At 46.1% G+C, this 17,394-nt stretch overlaps 1 long non-coding RNA gene across 1 annotated transcript; it reads left to right on the forward strand.

The window, feature by feature from the left end:
* The first annotated feature begins 2,615 nt into the window (after positions 1-2,615).
* Positions 2,616-7,463, forward strand: LOC143433780 (uncharacterized). Its single transcript, XR_013070243.1, has 2 exons — positions 2,616-3,005; positions 7,297-7,463. It is a non-coding gene; the product is annotated as an uncharacterized LOC143433780 (long non-coding RNA).
* Positions 7,464-17,394: the final 9,931 nt, after the last annotated feature.

Here is a 17,394-nt window from a genome sequence, read left to right on the forward strand (position 1 = left end):
CCAGCCTAATCTACACAGTGAGGTTTTCTTTCTCAAAAGAAAAACAATAAAACAAAAACAAAAAAATGAAGTAATATGTTTAAAAATTGCTGAGGGATCTTAGCATGTAGCCCTAGGCTGTCCTGGGACTCCTGACCCTCTTGCTGCGGTCATCTGAGTGTTAGGATCATAGGACTGCCTCACCACGCACAGCGAGTGTGCACATGCACGTACACTCATGAGTGTGCTCTCTCTCTCTCTCTCTCTCTCTCTCTCTCTCTCTCACACACACACACACACACACACACACACACAAACACACACCCCTACTTTTTCTTGTGGTGGTACTAGGTTGGAACCTGGCCCTAGTACATGAGGCAAGTACTCTTTTTTTTTTTTTTTTTTTTTTTTTTTTTTTTTTGGTTTTTCGAGACAGGGTTTCTCTGTGTAGTCCTGGCTGTCCTGGAACTCACTCTGTAGACCAGGCTGGCCTTGAACTCAGAAATCCGCATGACTCTGCCTCCCAAGTGCTGGGATTAAAGGTGTGCGCCACCACCGCCTGGCTGAGGCAAGTACTCTTGACTGAGTTATACCCTGGTTTATTTGTTTAACTGATGCCTAATATTGAGTACCTACTATGTGTTCTGCTCTTGAATAAGCTATGGAGAAGTTGTCTCTTCAGCTGTCACTGAAGAAAATGCCTAGATGGCAGAACATGTTCTCCTACCTACCCTGGGGAAGAGCAGGGGCTTCTCTGAGCTGAATTCAAAGAATGGATGCAGAGGATTTCAGCTGCATGGAGCAGTCTGGCTGCAGCTGAACGAAAGGAAGAAATCCATGTTCAAGAACTGAAGGCCAGCCAGACAAGATGGCTCAATGGGTAAAGAGGTGCTCGCTGCCAAGCCTGACAACCAGGAATCCACACAGTGGAAGGTGAGAGCCAGCTCTCGAAGCTGCCCTCTGAACGCTCTCTATGCATGCGTCATAACAGGTGCATGCCCAAACACAAATAAATAACCAAGTGAAGGCACAGGGTGTCTGGCACCACCTGTAATCCCAGCACTCAGAGGCAGTACGGCCAGCAAGGGCTACAAAGTGAAATCCTGCCTCAAAACAAAGGCAGGGGAGCAGGGCGAGGTGCCAGAGCCCGAATGAAGGGTGGGTTCTGTGTTCACAGGCACTTTCATGGGCCTCTTAAAGACTCTTAATACAGGGACTGAGAGCCTCACAAGTATTTCCATGGATTACCTCCCGCTGCCACCCCTGTAAACATTCAAACGTCTTATATTTATTCCCAGGTTCTCTGATGTTCTGTGTCCTCGGAGCTGAAAGAGAAACAAACATTGCATAATCGTTCTGTTTGTGCTCTTGGCCCCAGAACAAGCCCTCCCTCTTGATGCTGCTTTGAAAAACACAGTACTTAGCTGAAATTAAATTCCTGTTTGTCAGTTAATGCCACTGACAGTGCAGTGAGTCTTCACACTCGGATACCAACAAAAGCAAGAGAGGGCTAGTCACTTAATCCCAGCGTTTAAAACCAACCCAGGCTGCAGTAAAGAATCACAGGAATTCCCTAATGAACTGTTGAGCTGATGGTTCCACCCCAAGCCAGAGAACAGGCAGAGGTTGAGGTGACCAAGAGCAAAGGACCAAGTCTGGTTGGTCACTGAGCCTGACCAGTTTAAAAATAATAACAGTGACTAAGCAACATAGTGTTTTTTCTTCTTCTAAAGGAAAGTGTTTGCGAAACTAGAGGCTTATCTTGGAATTTGTGTATAAACTACAAATATAACTGGTCAAAAATATATCTATCACCCCTAAAAGTAAAACAAACAACAACGCCCAGCTCATTATGTGGCATGGTCCTGAAATGTTAGGACGCAGGACGCAGAGGGAGAAAGAGCTCGTTTGAGGCCAGTTCAGGTTACAGGAGACAGTTTAAAGCTAGGCTGGGACATAGGGCAAGACAACCCAAAAGCAACCCAAACTCTGAGCAGAGTCTTCTGTCAGGCTGCACCTTCCCAGTCCTTCCCGAGCCGTTCATGGCCCTCATGTCCACATTCTCCACGGACAGACCTTTCACCCACACCTCTATCAGCTAATAATACAGGTTTCCATATTAAAGTGCCTTTAGGCTATGCATGGTGGCACAGGAAGTTTTCAGGAACCAGAAGCAGGAAAATGGCAACTTAGAGGCTAGCTTAGGGTACAGATACCCTCTCTGCCTGAAAACTTAAAGTCCCTTTCTTTATGCCACACAGCGACTTTGACAATTTCAGGATTTCTCTAACTCTAACCCAAAAGGCAGACTCATCTCGGTCTAATATAAGAAAAGCTTGTTTACAAGGATTTCCAAAGCTATCCCAGCTTCCAACTTTCCAAGGCTATCCCAGCTTTCCCATGTAACCTCTCAGGAGCCCCATGCAACTGATTATCCCTTCACCCCCATTTCACTGTGAAGGGTCCCCTGGGACTCATCTCTGCTGCTCTATCTCTTTATCCTTTATTCTGCTGTCAAATTGGAAACAACCATGTACATCAGGAAGATTTCTCACACACCATCCCTGGTCCAGACACCACTGCGGCAGCTTCAGGTTTCTGTGAACTGCAGTCGCCTTGGATGACAGGAGCAGAGCCTTCTGGGCCAGTGCAGGACAACTGTCTCTGAGGTCAGGCTGTATTTTGGAGCATGGTAAGCTCCCAGAAAACCAGCTTGTCCCTGACCCCAGGCAGGAAGAGCTCCTCTCTCTCTGTGCAGAAGCAAACTGACACAGGCTCTACCAGACCAGGCCGTGACCAGGACTGCTTAATCATACACACTTTTCCCCCTGCCCCCAACTCTTCATTTATTTAATTTTTAAGTTTTATCTGATTAATTTATGTTTATGGGTGTTTTGTATGTCGCATGCATGTATGGTACCCAAGGAGGCCAGAAGATGGCGCCAGCCCCCTGGAACTGAAGTTACAGAAGGTTGTGGGACACCACAGGGGTTCAGGAATCAAAACTGGATCCTCTGCAAGAACAGGTAATGTTCATAACCACTGAGCCATCTCTCCACCCCCATTCTTTTCTATTTAAATCATGTCAGCCTGCTGGGTGGTGGTGGCACACACCTTTAATCCCAGTGCTGGGGAGGTAGAGGCAGGCAGATCTCTGTGAGTTCAAGACCAGCCTGGTCTACAGAGTGAGTTCCAGGACAGCCAGGACTACACAGAGAGAAACCCTGTCTGAAAAAAAAAAAAAAAAAAAAAAAAAAAGACCCACCCAAAACAACAAAACAACCCAAAATCATGTTAATCTATTGGAAGGTGGACCTGAGATGATTGAACCCCTTTTTCTGTATGTCCAACACACCTACGTAGTAAAATCATTCTCTACCTTTACCACTATTGTCTTTAACTGGTTCAGCTTAGGGCTTGTGAACTCCTGGACCCAGGGCTTTTGCCCTAAGTCCTCCAGTAACAACTCAACTGACACAGCGTGACAAAAGTTCAGCCAACAGATAACTTGCCGAAGCAGGGGTGGGGCCCAAAGGCAGGTGCAGGATTCTAGCTACACGTGGTGCAGGACAAGAGACCAACCAGCTGCAAACCTCCACAAAAACCTACTTGTGTTATCTGCTGGAGGAAACAGGAAAGCAGCCGGGAGCCCAGCAAACTGTCAATGAAATATGATGTGGTACTGTTTGCTCTTTGTGGCTGGAGAGAGGAAATGGCAGACATAGAAAACCAGATGACCCACAACTGTGTGCATCTGCCCCTGGCCTGAGACCTATGAATCCCCACTAGGAGCCAAGGCAGGAAGGTGAAGGGCAGTGGCTGCAGCCTACTCCCTGCATCTATCTGCAGGGACCCTCAGAGAGCATGGGAGAGCATGGGAGAGCATGGGAGAGCGTGGGAGAGCGTGGGAGAGCGTGAGAGAGCGTGGGAGAGTGTGGGAGAGCATGGGAGAACATGGCTGCAGAGGTGGCTGCTTCTAAAAAGGATTTATGAAAAGAAGCAAGAAAAACAAAACTATCAGGTGACATGGGACAGGGGTTAGAGAAGCCAAGTGATTATGTAAAGCTTTTCTTGGGAGTTTAAAAAAGATGACCCATTTTCACAATTGCTGTTCAGTGTTATATTGAACCTCAAGTTCAACAAACACTTGGGGGTTTGTTGTTTGTTTTGAGACATGGTTTCTCCGTGTAGCCCTGGCTCTCCTGGAACTTATTGTGTAGATCAGGCTGGCCTCGAACTCAGAGAGCTGTCTGTCTCTGACTCCCAAGTGCTGAGATTAAAGGCGCCACCACCCGGCAGCTGCCATTTAGTTTTTATAAAGACCTGGAATCTGAGGCTGGCAAGGAAGAGTCAACTCAGCAGGCAAGTGACTTCCCAGACACCAGGCTCTGACCCAGCCAGTCCCTGATGCCTGAAAATGCTCTGAGGACTCTCTAAGGAGGTAACTCTCTTGGTAACTGGGCAACTCTCAAGGTAACAAGGCAACTCTCTAGGTAAGGAGGAAACCTTCCTCTAGGTTACTAGGAGTCACTTTATGGACCCTGTTGGTTGATGGCATGCCACCAGCACGTGCCCATTGCCAGGGTCTACCTATACCTCAGTCCCAGGAGCAGATTCATTTAATTATTTACCTCTTGTTATTTTTCAAGACAGGCTCTCACTGGCCTGAAACGCACTGTTTTTATTTTATTGTGCACGTGCAGGCCTGCACACACTGGTACATGTGGCAGCCAGAGGACAGCTCTCCAGGCTGGTTCTCTCCTGCCACCTTGTGGGGCCTGGTGTTGGAACTCAGCTCACTCAGGTTTACACACAAGCACCTCCATCAGCTGAGCCATCGCCAAGGCTCTTAACAGTTACTCTTGGCTGATCCTGCACGCACAATTACAAAGACACTCGCTCATCCATCATGAGAATGACCTTCAGCTGCTCCTCTCAGCATTTAGAGCTGTCTGTCAACTGATTCTTCAGTGCTTTCCCGGCTTTAGGAAGTAGGGGGAGGGAGGGGAACAAAATCTGAACCCAAATCCAACTGCTATCTCTTACTATTATTTTGTATCTCTCTCTCTCTCTCTCTCTCTCTCTCTCTCTCTCTCTCTCTCTGTCTGTCTGTCTTCCTTCCTTTCCCTCTTTCTTTTATCCTTCCTTCCTTCCTTCCTTCCTTCCTTCCTTCCTTCCTTCCTTCCTTCCTTCCTTCCTCTTTCCTTAGGACAGGGTTTATCTGTGTGGTTGTCCTGGAACTCACTCTGAAGACCAGGCTGGCCTTGAACTCAGATATCTACCTGCCTCTCTCTCTCTCTCTCTGCCTCCTGAGTGCTGAGATTAAAAGTGTGTGTAACCACAAGCAGCTTCACCATTTTTTTTTTTTTTGAGCCAGTGTCTCTCACTGAACTTGAAGCTCACTGGTTCAACTAAAAAGAAACAATTGCCATCTGTTCACCCACAGATGACAAGCATGCGGGGAAATGCTCATTTTAGAAGTGCTCTAAAATGGTAAAAACTGGGTCCAATCCTTAACTTTTGTGGAGAGAACACAGATAACCTTGAGAATCTAAGAAAAAAAATGTAGGTCTTCTCTTTTAAAGTAACAGGGATAACCAAGTGGCCAGAGAGAAGGCTCAGTGGTTAAGATCACTGCTCTTCCCGAGGGCCAGCGTCAGTTCCCAACTCCCACATGGCAGCTCACAACCATCTGTAACTCCTGTTCCAGGGCTATGACACCCTCTTTTGGTGTCCCGAGGCACTGGATGAGCACTGAACATGCATGCAAAACATCTATATACATCCACATCCACATCCACATCCACATCCACATCCACATCCACATCCACATCCACATCCACATCCACATCCTCATCCTAATCCTTAACCACATCCACATCCACATCCATAGCCACATCCTCATCCTCATCCTAATCCTTAACCACATCCACATCCACATCCACATCCACATCCACATCCACATCCTCATCCTCATCCTCATCCTCATCCACATCCACATCCACATCCTCATCCTCATCCACATCCACATCCACATCCACATCCTCATCCTCATCCACATCCACATCCACATCCTCATCCTCATCCACATCCACATCCACATCCACATCCACATCCTCATCCTCATCCACATCCACATCCACATCCTCATCCACATCCACATCCACATCCTCATCCACATCCTCATCCACATCCTCATCCACATCCACATCCACATCCACATCCACATCCTCATCCTCATCCACATCCACACCCACACCCACACCCACACCCACACCCACACCCACACCCTCATCCACATCCACATCCTCATCCACATCCTCATCCTCATCCTCATCCTAATCCTTAACCACATCCACATCCACATCCACATCCACATCCACATCCACATCCACATCCACATCCTCATCCTCATCCTCATCCACATCCACATCCACATCCTCATCCACATCCACATCCACATCCTCATCCTCATCCACATCCACATCCTCATCCTCATCCACATCCACATCCACATCCACATCCACATCCACATCCACATCCTCATCCTCATCCACATCCACATCCACATCCACATCCTCATCCACATCCACATCCACATCCTCATCCTCATCCACATCCACATCCACATCCTCATCCTCATCCACATCCACATCCACATCCACATCCACATCCACATCCTCATCCTCATCCACATCCACATCCACATCCACATCCTCATCCACATCCACATCCTCATCCACATCCACATTCCCATCCTCATCCACATCCACATCCACATCCTCATCCACATCCACATCCCCATCCCCATCCCCATCCCCATCCCCATCCACACCCACATCCTCATCCACATCCTCATCCACATCCACATCCACATCCACATCCTCATCCACATCCACATCCTCATCCACATCCTCATCCACATCCACATTCCCATCCTCATCCACATCCTCATCCACATCCACATCTTCATCCACATCCACATCCACATCCACATCCACATCCTCATCCACATCCACATCCACATCCACATCCACATCCACATTCACATCCACATCCACATCCACATCCACATCCTCATCCACATCCACATCCACATCCACATCCACATCCACATCCACATCCTCATCCTCATCCACATCCACATCCACATCCACATCCTCATCCACATCCACATCCACATCCACATCCTCATCCACATCCACATCCACATCCACATCCACATCCACATCCACATCCACATCCACATCCACATCCACATCCACATCCACATCTACATTCCTATCCTCATCCTCATCCTCCTCATCGTTCCTGCAGGTAGAAAAGCTTCTTCATGGCACAGTGCTTGTCTGGTGTGTGAGAAGCCTGAGAAGCCTACAATCAACACACATTTCAGGAGAAAACACACGCCAAGCGTTTGTGTAAGCATTGTGTCAACACCTCCCAATGCCATATGTAAAACATTAAACTCCTGGGCCCATGAAGACCTCTTAGTCTTTGTCCTTTTCCACTAAACCTGTTCTCAACTTAGAAGTGACTGTCTCCACCCACCAGGCTGTCTCCACCCACCAGCCTGCTATTTCTGTCTCCACCCACCAGTCTGTCTTGGAGAACTCACCCACCCTAGCTCCTCTCTTTCCAGGCACAGCGACATGTGACTCCACTCACTGCCATGCTCACTGTCCTGCCATCCTGGCCTGTTGCCATTCACTCCTGACGATTTTAACAGGGCCTTTCTTTATCCCAATCTGCTCATTTTGCAGTTTTTATCTGGCAACAACTTCTGTCACTGTTGCTCAAGCTGAAAAATGTCATCTTAGATTTCTCCCCCTCGCTTCCCTTCCGCACCAACGTCCCTCCACTGCTTCTGGACCCATTGCTCTGCGGGCATTGACCGGCCTCCAGCTTGACCCTTTCACACCTAGCCTCTGCTACATCCTGCCTAAAATCCCTCAGTGACAACTCATGCAAAGCTTTCTTTGCATGGTGGCACATGCCTTTAATCCTAGCACTCAGGAGGCAGAGGCAGGTGGATCTCTGAGTTCAAGGCCAGCCTGGTCTACAGAGCGAGTTCTAGGACAGCCAGGGCTATAGAGAGAAACCCTGTCTTGGAAAACCAAATAAATGAGAGCAGAGCTGATGCCCATGAGATGACTTGCTGCCAAGCCTGGCAACCTGATCAATGTCTGACAAAACCAGTCCCCACATGTTTTCTGACCTACACGGGAGTGCACAGTGGACCGGAAAGATGGCTCAGCAGTTCAGAGCGCTGTTGCTCCATCTTGCAGAGGGCTGATATTTGATTCCCAAAACCCACATGATCTCTAGTGCCAGGAGATCTGACACCCTCTCCTGGCCTCTGTGGGCTGCGGGCACACACATGGTACACAGACATATATGCAGCCAGACACCCATCCCTATAAAGTAAAAGAAAATTTAAACAATTAATGCAAACCTAGATGCCTCTGCCTTGAGAAGAAAGACAATCTTAGACAATCTCGCCCAGTGTCCTTCCACTCAGTCCTCTGTCTGTTGAAATATAATGTCCTGTAGTAAACTCTAACAGTCTCATAGCAAGCAAGGACCAGAACTGACTGAGTGGAGATCCCTGAAAGACTAAGAAATGCCTCAGGCTCTACCCAGAGCTCAGATAGACACCACTTCCTGGGAGTGTGACCTGTCAGGGTTGGGCAGCAGCCATGCTCAACTGTCACCTCATCCAAACCCCTGCTGTGGAGATGGTGCTCAGAGCCTCATGTCTACCAGGAGATGCTCAGGAAACAACATGGGCCACCTGCAGAGAATGCTGACATCTTCCACAGGGGAAACTGTCAGGAGAGCAACAGAGAGGCCAAGGAGATGGCTCAGTGGCTGAAAACCCTGGCTCCCTTGTAGAAGACCTGGGTTTAGCTTCCAGCACCCACACATGGCCACACACAAGTGTCTGTAAGGCAGCTCCAGAGGATCTGATGCTCTCTTCTGACCTCTGCAGGCACCAGGCATATATATATGTGTGTGTGTGTTTGTGTGTGTGTGTATGTATGTATATATACATACATGTGTATGTGTATATATATATATATATATATATATATATATATGTATATGTGTATATATATATTGAGAGAGAGATAAAATACTCAAACACATAAAGAAAAATAAATCTTACAAAAAATAAAAGCAACCATGCCATAAGGTAAACTTGTGTCGTATATCTGATAAATAAATTTAAATGTTTTATCTTTACAAGAATGAGAGATTTAAGAGTGGAGAAGATGAAAGTTGGGGTGCTGGGGCTGGAGAAATGGCAGTTAAGGTCCTGAGTTCAATTCTCATCAACCACATGGTGGCTCATAACTATTTGTAGTGTAATAGGATCTGATGCTTTCTTCTGGTGTGTCTGAAGACAACTAGCTACATTGTACTTGTATGTATAACATAAATAAATCTTAAAGAAAGAAAGAAAGGAAGGAAGGAAGAAAGAAAGAAAGAAAAGGAAAGAAAGAAAGTTAGTTAGTTAGTTAGTTAGTTAGTTAGTTAATTGGGGTGCTAACCCTGTGTGACTCCTTCATGCTAGGCTTCTTGCTGACAGGGCACTTAACAAATATCTTTGAATTGCATATCTGTGGCAGTCACTCACCTTTGCCCTCTGAATAAATGATCCCAGCCCTCGTTTCCTCAGTTAAAAACTTTCCGAGTCCCCGGGCAGCGCTCAGAAACCTACACTACATCACGTGCCACAAAGACCAGACTCAAGCCTTCCTTTCTCAGAGGTACAAGAGTCACTGAGAAGGTTTGTCCTGAGGATGAGGTCTCAGGGTCCTCGTGGCTAGCCCCAGAGCCTAGCCTTTCCTAGGTCTGCCTCCTCCCACCTCCGGGGATGCCTCCTGCTATATTCAGACCCCTCAACGCACTCCTCCCTCCCGCGAAAGCAAAGATTCTGGCCCAAACCTTCACTTTTCACTCCCCCCCCAGCCCCATTTCCTCTGTTTACACTAACATTTTTGGTGCTACTGTATTTTGTTTTGCTCTGTGTGTGACCATGTGCACTCGCACACATAGGCACACATGCATATGCTTACATGCATGTGCACACACCCACAAAGTCACACATGCACATGCATAGACACATACATACACAGACATGTGTGCTCATACATGTACACAGAGTCAGGAGTGCACACATGCACACATGCACACAGACATACATACACACGCACACAGACATGCACACTCATGCACAGTACTAGGGACTAAACCAAGCACTGTCAGATCTTTAAAGATGTGAAGTTCTTATTTTTTTTTTTAAATCTCGTATGTTCTGGTATTGGATCAGGATTCTCAACCAGCAGACAGTAGAGCGTTTACTAAACACACTCTCTATCCATCTAGACAGATCTGGGCAATATTTTTGCCCATTGATGGAGTCCCTTCATTTATAAAGTTTTGCACACTACAAAGCTGTGAGTTTGACCAGACTGTCCGTTAACTCTGAAAGGTTGTGTCTAATTTTAGCTTTGTTTTCCAGCATTAAAACCTTGTTTATTAGGTTGTTTACCAAAAGTCTCTGCACAATGTCATTGCCCACAATTCAAGATCCTGTGAATAACTCGGCAGCTCCCAGGCCTGAGATACACCTCAGGGGAAATAAAATCAATTAGTAGTTCAAACAAAGGAATGGTGGCTTCAGGAGGGATAATCACCATTCCAGAAACACAGAATTAACCAATCCAGGCAGTGGTTATTAGCATGTACTGAATTTAATGGGCTAAGGTATAATAAATGTCAGGACATTTATATAATGATAGACTATTTATTAAAATATGTTTAGATTTATTGATTTCATGTATGTGAGTACACTGTCACTGTCTTCAGACACACCAGAAGAGGGCATCAGGTCACATGACCGATGGTTGTGAGTACCATGTGGTTGCTGGAAATTGAACTCAGGACCTCGGGAAGAGCAGTCAGTGCTCTTAACCTCCGAGCCATCTCTCCAGGCCCCTATTAAAATATTTTTAAATTACAAATGGAAAACCATAATGATCCAGTGGAGAAGATGGCAGATTCATTTCATTGGCTTGGTCAGAGTATTAGTGTGGTGGAAGTTTCGGCCCCCACTGCCTGCCACCAGCCGTCTGAGGAGCCCCTCATGCTTTGAGACCTCCACTAAAGCAAAGCCAGGCCAATAAACTCACTCCAGAAAAGGATTTTACAATGAGCCAGTATCGAGCAGATCCCTGACAGAGACTTAAACCTGGGAGTTAAGGGAGAGGCACAGAAGGGAAGAAGGAACTACACCTGAGTGCGTGGGTGCAGGCTCCTCAAAGGAGTCCCACTTACGGATCTTACAGTAGCCACAAAATCATCTTGGTGGGCTCGAGTGTTCCTGAAGAATAGAAATGCGATTATAAAGTGCTTCCAACAGCAAAGGTGTGAGAGATCAAGGTAGTTTTAGTGTAAACAAAACTTTGAGAGCTTTGCTTATGATTCCAAGAATATATCTGGCTTCACAGCTGGGGAAGGAGCCATGTTTGAAGGTCTCACGTGCTCAGGTGTCACCCCTGCATCGCTGACATTTAACGCTCCCGACTGGAAATGCCTCTGTATAAGGAACATAGCCTCTGTGTGGACGGTCTTCATAGCAAACCATGGGGACTCTAGCTTCTTCTCAGCTGGAAGGAGACTTTGGTCCAGTGGAGGAGACCCTCCCTCTTTTCCTGTCTTTCTACCCTGCCTCAATACCAGCTGAGGACAGAAACACTTCTCTACTTCAAGGGATGACAGACACGAGCTTGAAAATGGCTAGCCGGGCGGTGGTGGCGCACGCCTTTAATCCCAGCACTTGGGAGGCAGAGGCAGGCGGATTTCTGAGTTCGAGGCCAGCCTGGTCTACAGAGTGAGTTCCAGGACAGCCAGGGCTACACAGAGAAACCCTGTCTCGAAAAAAAAAAAACAGAAAGAAAGAAAGAGAGAAGAGAAGAAAGAAGAAGAAAGAAAGAAAGAGAGAAAGAAGAAAGAGAGAAAGAAGAAAGGAAGGAAGGAAGGAAGGAAGGAAGGAAGGAAAGGAAGGAAAGAAAGGAAGGAAGGAAGGAAGGAAAGGAAGAAGAAAAGAAAGGAAGGAAAGAAAATGGCCTGTTTCTGTTTCCACCCTGGAGCTTAGCAATCGTTACAGGTCAGTCCCCACCCGACCTGCAGCCAATCAGTGAACAGTGAGAACACAGTGTGAGAACACAGGTCCCCTTGGTAGTACACAACACAACACAGGTGGTCTGCCCAGAGTGCATGCTCTCAGCCTGGTGAGAAAGCACCAGGGGAAAACTACACCCCAAATCCTACAGCAGCCAGCCTAGAACCTGGGGATGATTTCATGGAACAATGTTTGCCTTGCATGCCCCTGGCCAAGGATTCAATTCCCAGCACTGTAAAAGGGAAAGCCTCCATTGGTAAAATACCAGGGTTATGAGAATCAAGAGCAATTAAGGCATTCTTTCAGAGCAAGAGGACTGAAACCATGTGACAATGGATATGGGATCCTGGCCGGATGCTAGATAAAATAAAACCCCACACCCTATTCCAAAAAAAAAAAAAAAAAAAAAAGTCGGATGGGCTGGCACAAAATGCTTTGAGTTCCATCCCTGGGGTCCACATATTAGAAGGGGACTTGACCACCAACTGCCCTCCAGCTTCTGTAGGGTTATATACCCCGTCCCCTAGTAAAGTGAATAAATGCAATTTTTAAAAGGGTAACATTTTTTTGTTAGACATAATCAGAAGAGCTGACAAAATATTAATTTCTACTATTACATACTAGTATCATCAATGCTATTTTTTTTATTAGCACATTATCGTTATGCAAGAGAATGGCCAAATGCACCAGAAAAGCACAGCGAGGGGAATCAGTCTGCAGTTTACCAGAGGGAGGAAGAAGAGAGGAGACGCATGCCACAGTTCTAGTTAAAAGGCACAAAACAAAAAAACAAAACAAAAAACCCCCACAAACTCTACCTGGTCCTCGGCCTTCACGCTGAGATCGGTGTAGCTGGAGATGGAGGAAGGTGCGGGCAATAAAGGGACATCTCCGAAGTCTCCAGAGCGCCAGGGCCACCCGTCACAACTGGACAGATGGACAGACCTGCACAAGTTCTCTGTTTGGCTCTCAGCGCCTTCCCGGGTGCGAGCCTGGATGCGCGCCCTGCTGCGGATTGGCCAAGGGTCCTTTACAAGGAATGTTGCTGGGCCTGAGTGTCCATGCAGGCTGCAGGTGTGGGGACTCCTGCACGTGCTTCTGGGCTGAAAACAGGCGCTCAGAGCTCTTGAGAAGTCGGTATGATTAGCCTTGGTCCTTGCCCGTTGTCTATTGGTTATCGGAGGACATTTTTGCTGTATATCATCATCTTTTTCCCTTAGGTGCTTTTTAATTTTGTAGGCGAGGCAAGCATTCCACTACTGAGCTACAAGCCCCAGCTGTGCTGTGTTAAGCTCCCCTTTGTTTATATTTACTTGTGTTGTTCCATGCAGCCCAGAGTCGGAATTGTACGCCTTCCTAAGGGATGAATTGGGCCTTGGCCTTGAATAGCATTTCCCCTCACCATAATCCTGTGCCCTCTTTCCCTTCAGTGTCCAGCAGGGATATCTAAGAGTCGCAATCGCACAGGCCTCAGGAGGCCCCTAAGCACTCAGACTTACATAATTGCACTCTTTCCCAAAGTCTTTAGAAAAAGTATTAGCTTCTATCTGGGCAGTGGTGGCACATACCTTTAATCCCAGCACTTGGGAGGCAGAGGCAGGTGGATTTCTGAGTTTGAGGCCAGCCTGGTCTACAGAATGAGTGCCAGGACAGACAAGGCTACATAGTAAGACCCTGTCTCAAAAACAACAACAAATAAAGCATATTATCTTCCAAAGCTAACATTTGTGACAAGGCACTGCTACTGTTAGTGGGCCTTCAGCAGGGGATGAGGAACCTCAGCCAATCCCAGATGGCCACACCCCCCAGGGTTGTCTCTCAGCTTTCTTATGATCATCAATTAGCTGGAAATCACAGGGACAGTGACAGCCTTAAACACATGTAGATCAAAGACCAGGAGGAGACAGTCAGCAAGCACGGGGATCCTGTTCCAGCGTGTACAAGGTATGGTGCCTCTCACCGGGTTTGATTTTCTGTTGAAATCTCATCCATAAAATGCAGCTACTGGGGGAATGGGATAAGGGGATAAAATCTGAAATGTAAATATAATGTAAATAAAATAAAATTTAAAAAAAATAATTTTTTTATTTGTGTTACATACTAAAAAAAAAAATGCAGCTACTGTGTGTTGAAAGGTGTGTGCGAGGGAGGGAGAGTTGCCTGTTTCAGTTGAGCCGACACAGGGCGGGCAGTGCACTGGAAAGAAGACTTACTGGTGTAGCCAGGGGTTCTTGGAATGATGGCAGCAACCACACAGATCTCCTGTTGTTGGCAGAGAACAATGTCTTCAGATGAGTGGTCAACAGCTGAGGACAAAGGCCAGTTGTCCCGACTCCTCAGGAAATCGAGAGACTCCCCCTTCGTCCCCCTGGGTAAGTATGCACCTTGATGGTTGCAGGAAAACCACGATGGAAAAGATGGAAAAGAACTCGGTGTCCCACCCACCCCATGCCCGTGTGTATTCTCTGATTCTGTGACGCTCCCCCTCCCTCACCCCCAACCCGGTTGCAGGGACTTTGTAGTTCAGGCACTGGTAGGTTTTAGCTATTTTATTCAGTTAACACATTTTGTCAGGGGCCTCCCTAGCTTTTTGATATTTACTTATTCTGCTGGTGGTGGTGGTCACTCACATTCCGCGGCAATGCATGTGGAGGTCAGAGGACAACTCTTGGGAACTGGTTCTCTTCTGCTGCTATGTGGGTTCCAGGGACCGAACCTAGATCATCAGGCTTGGCAGCAAGCACCTTTGCCTGCTGAGCCATTTCACTACCCCTAGAGTCTATCTGAAATTAGTTCACAGTCTCTCAGATAGAATTTGCTTGATGAACTCATGGGTTTCTGACTGAGAACTGGAGCCGAAGTTATCATCCTGAGAGTCAGCTAGAACGTCCGTCTGTCTGTGCATCACTTGTCTGGGTGTTATAAACTGCCCCTCCCTTGCTATCAGGTATGATGGAAAACTTTTACTTCTTGAGGGCTGGGATGTAGCTCAGTTGGTAGTGTTAGCCTAGCATGCGCAGAGCGGAAGGTTCAAATCTCCATATGGAATAGACTAGGCCTGGCAGATCACGTCTGCAGAGCCAGCACCGGAAGATCCAAGCCTCAAGGTCAATCCATCACCATGCAGAGTAAGCCAAGGCCAGCATGAGTCAAAAAGCAAACAGCAAACAGCAAAAGGAAAACCAAGCCCCTTGATGCTACGTGAACAGATCCCGGTGATGAGCAGATGGGCCACTGTGTCTGTTACACATTAAGTTAGTGTTCCCAGAGAACCAGTGATTAACTCAGAAAGATGAAAGTGTTCCCGATAAACTCAATTAGGGGAAGAACAGGAGGGCGCGCTGACTTTCATCCCCAAAGGGACAGAGGGAACTTCTCAGTGAGTGAGGACCGAGACTCAAGTTTTTGTTAAAAAACAAGAATTAAAACTTGTATGTATTGTTGAGGTTTTGTTTACGCTTTTGTAATTTAAACAATACTTAACAGGTTGTTCTGCCACAAGACAGACTATCTCATACAGATAATTTACAAAATGCTTTTATCAATGATCTGAAATCACTTCCATCATTATAAATATGGCTTACTGGGTTGGGACTCAGAACAAGTGTGCTTGCCTGGCACACCCTCAATGCAGAGCACTGCTAGATAAATAAAAAATAAATCTATGATACTCTTGTTCGTTTTTTCTCTTTGAGATAGGGTCTCTCCATGTAGCCTTGGCTAACCTGGAACTCACTATGTAGACTGGTTTCAAACTCAGAGATTTCTCTTTACAACAGTTTTGTAGGTGCACGGTGTTTTGTTCAGGCCATTTAGGGTTTTTAAGTTTTTTCCTAAGACAGGGTACAATCCTGAACATTTTTGTGTTCTGTACATCCTGTGCTTTTTTTTTTTTTTTTTTTTTTTTGCTTATTTTCTTGGAGTATATTCCAAAGTAGAATTGTAGAATTACTAGTTCAGGATGCATGAGAAATGTAAGATTTTAAGATGATCATATATATATATATATATATATATATATATATATATATATCATATAGTAAGATATATTAAGATGATCAATATACATATGTATATGATCATCTTAAAATCTTACATATATATATATGTGTGTGTGTGTGTACATGTATATGTATATATATGAGACAGGGTTTCTCTGTGTAGCCCTGGCCGTCCTGGAACTCACTCTGTAGACCAGGCTAGCCTCGAACTCAGAAATCCGCCTGCCTCTGCCTCCCAAGTGCTGGGATTAAAGGCCGTGCGCCACCACTGCCCGGCTGATTATATATTTTTTAACTTAAAAAATATATAGAAAGTTAATAAACCTTATTTGTGTGTGCGTGTATATGTGTGTGTATACCTGTGTGTGACTGTGTGTTTACATGTGACAGTAGGTGCAGGAGGAGACCAGAAGGGCTGTCAGATGCCCTGTAGCTGGAATCTTAGCTGGTCATCAGTTGCCTAACCTGGGTTACTAAAATAGAATTCTCTGGGAGAGCAGGGAGTGCTCCTTAACTGCTGAGCCATCTCTCTATTCCCCTTAAATCTTTTTATTATAAGTGTGTGTGTGTGTGGGGGGGGGGTTTGAGGGGGAAGGGGTGAGAGGGAAAGAGAGAGATTTGGAGGAGCCATGTGTAGAGGGCTTGAAGACAAATCTGCTGAGTCCAGCTGTTTTCTTCCATTTTTTTTTTGTATGGGAGCCAGGAATTGAGCTCTGGCCGCAGGCTCACACAAGGGCTCGCACAATGGAGGTCGTTACCACAAGCCTTCTCACTGGCCCTATCGTCGTTATCTTTAGGGCTTGCTCATTGCTACCTGTGCATCTTACACATTAATCATTGCCACTCAGCTGCATCTACTAACAAGCCTATAAAATATACACAGAACTGTGATCGTTGCACTGGTTCTTTCTGCAGCTTACGAACAGACCATGACGGACATAAATGTCATCTAGCCCTACAAACACCAGTCCCAACCTTGTTTCTCATCCCACGTAAAAATCAGCTGCATTCTTTAAACTGTGAACAAACACATAGAACCTGTAGTTTTCAGAGGGGGGAGGATTCCATTATAGGCATTATAAAGAAAATAAACACTTAGGTATAAACTTAATGCATTTATGTTGACAATTACAAGACGCTAATGAAATAATCAGATGCCTGAATGGACACACTTCTTATTACTTTCATTGACTAGTAATATTAGTGACATATTTATATATGTAT

Source organism: Arvicanthis niloticus, unplaced genomic scaffold, assembly GCF_011762505.2.
Source record: "Arvicanthis niloticus isolate mArvNil1 unplaced genomic scaffold, mArvNil1.pat.X pat_scaffold_152_arrow_ctg1, whole genome shotgun sequence".
In the NCBI taxonomy this organism is placed as follows: domain Eukaryota; kingdom Metazoa; phylum Chordata; class Mammalia; order Rodentia; family Muridae; genus Arvicanthis; species Arvicanthis niloticus.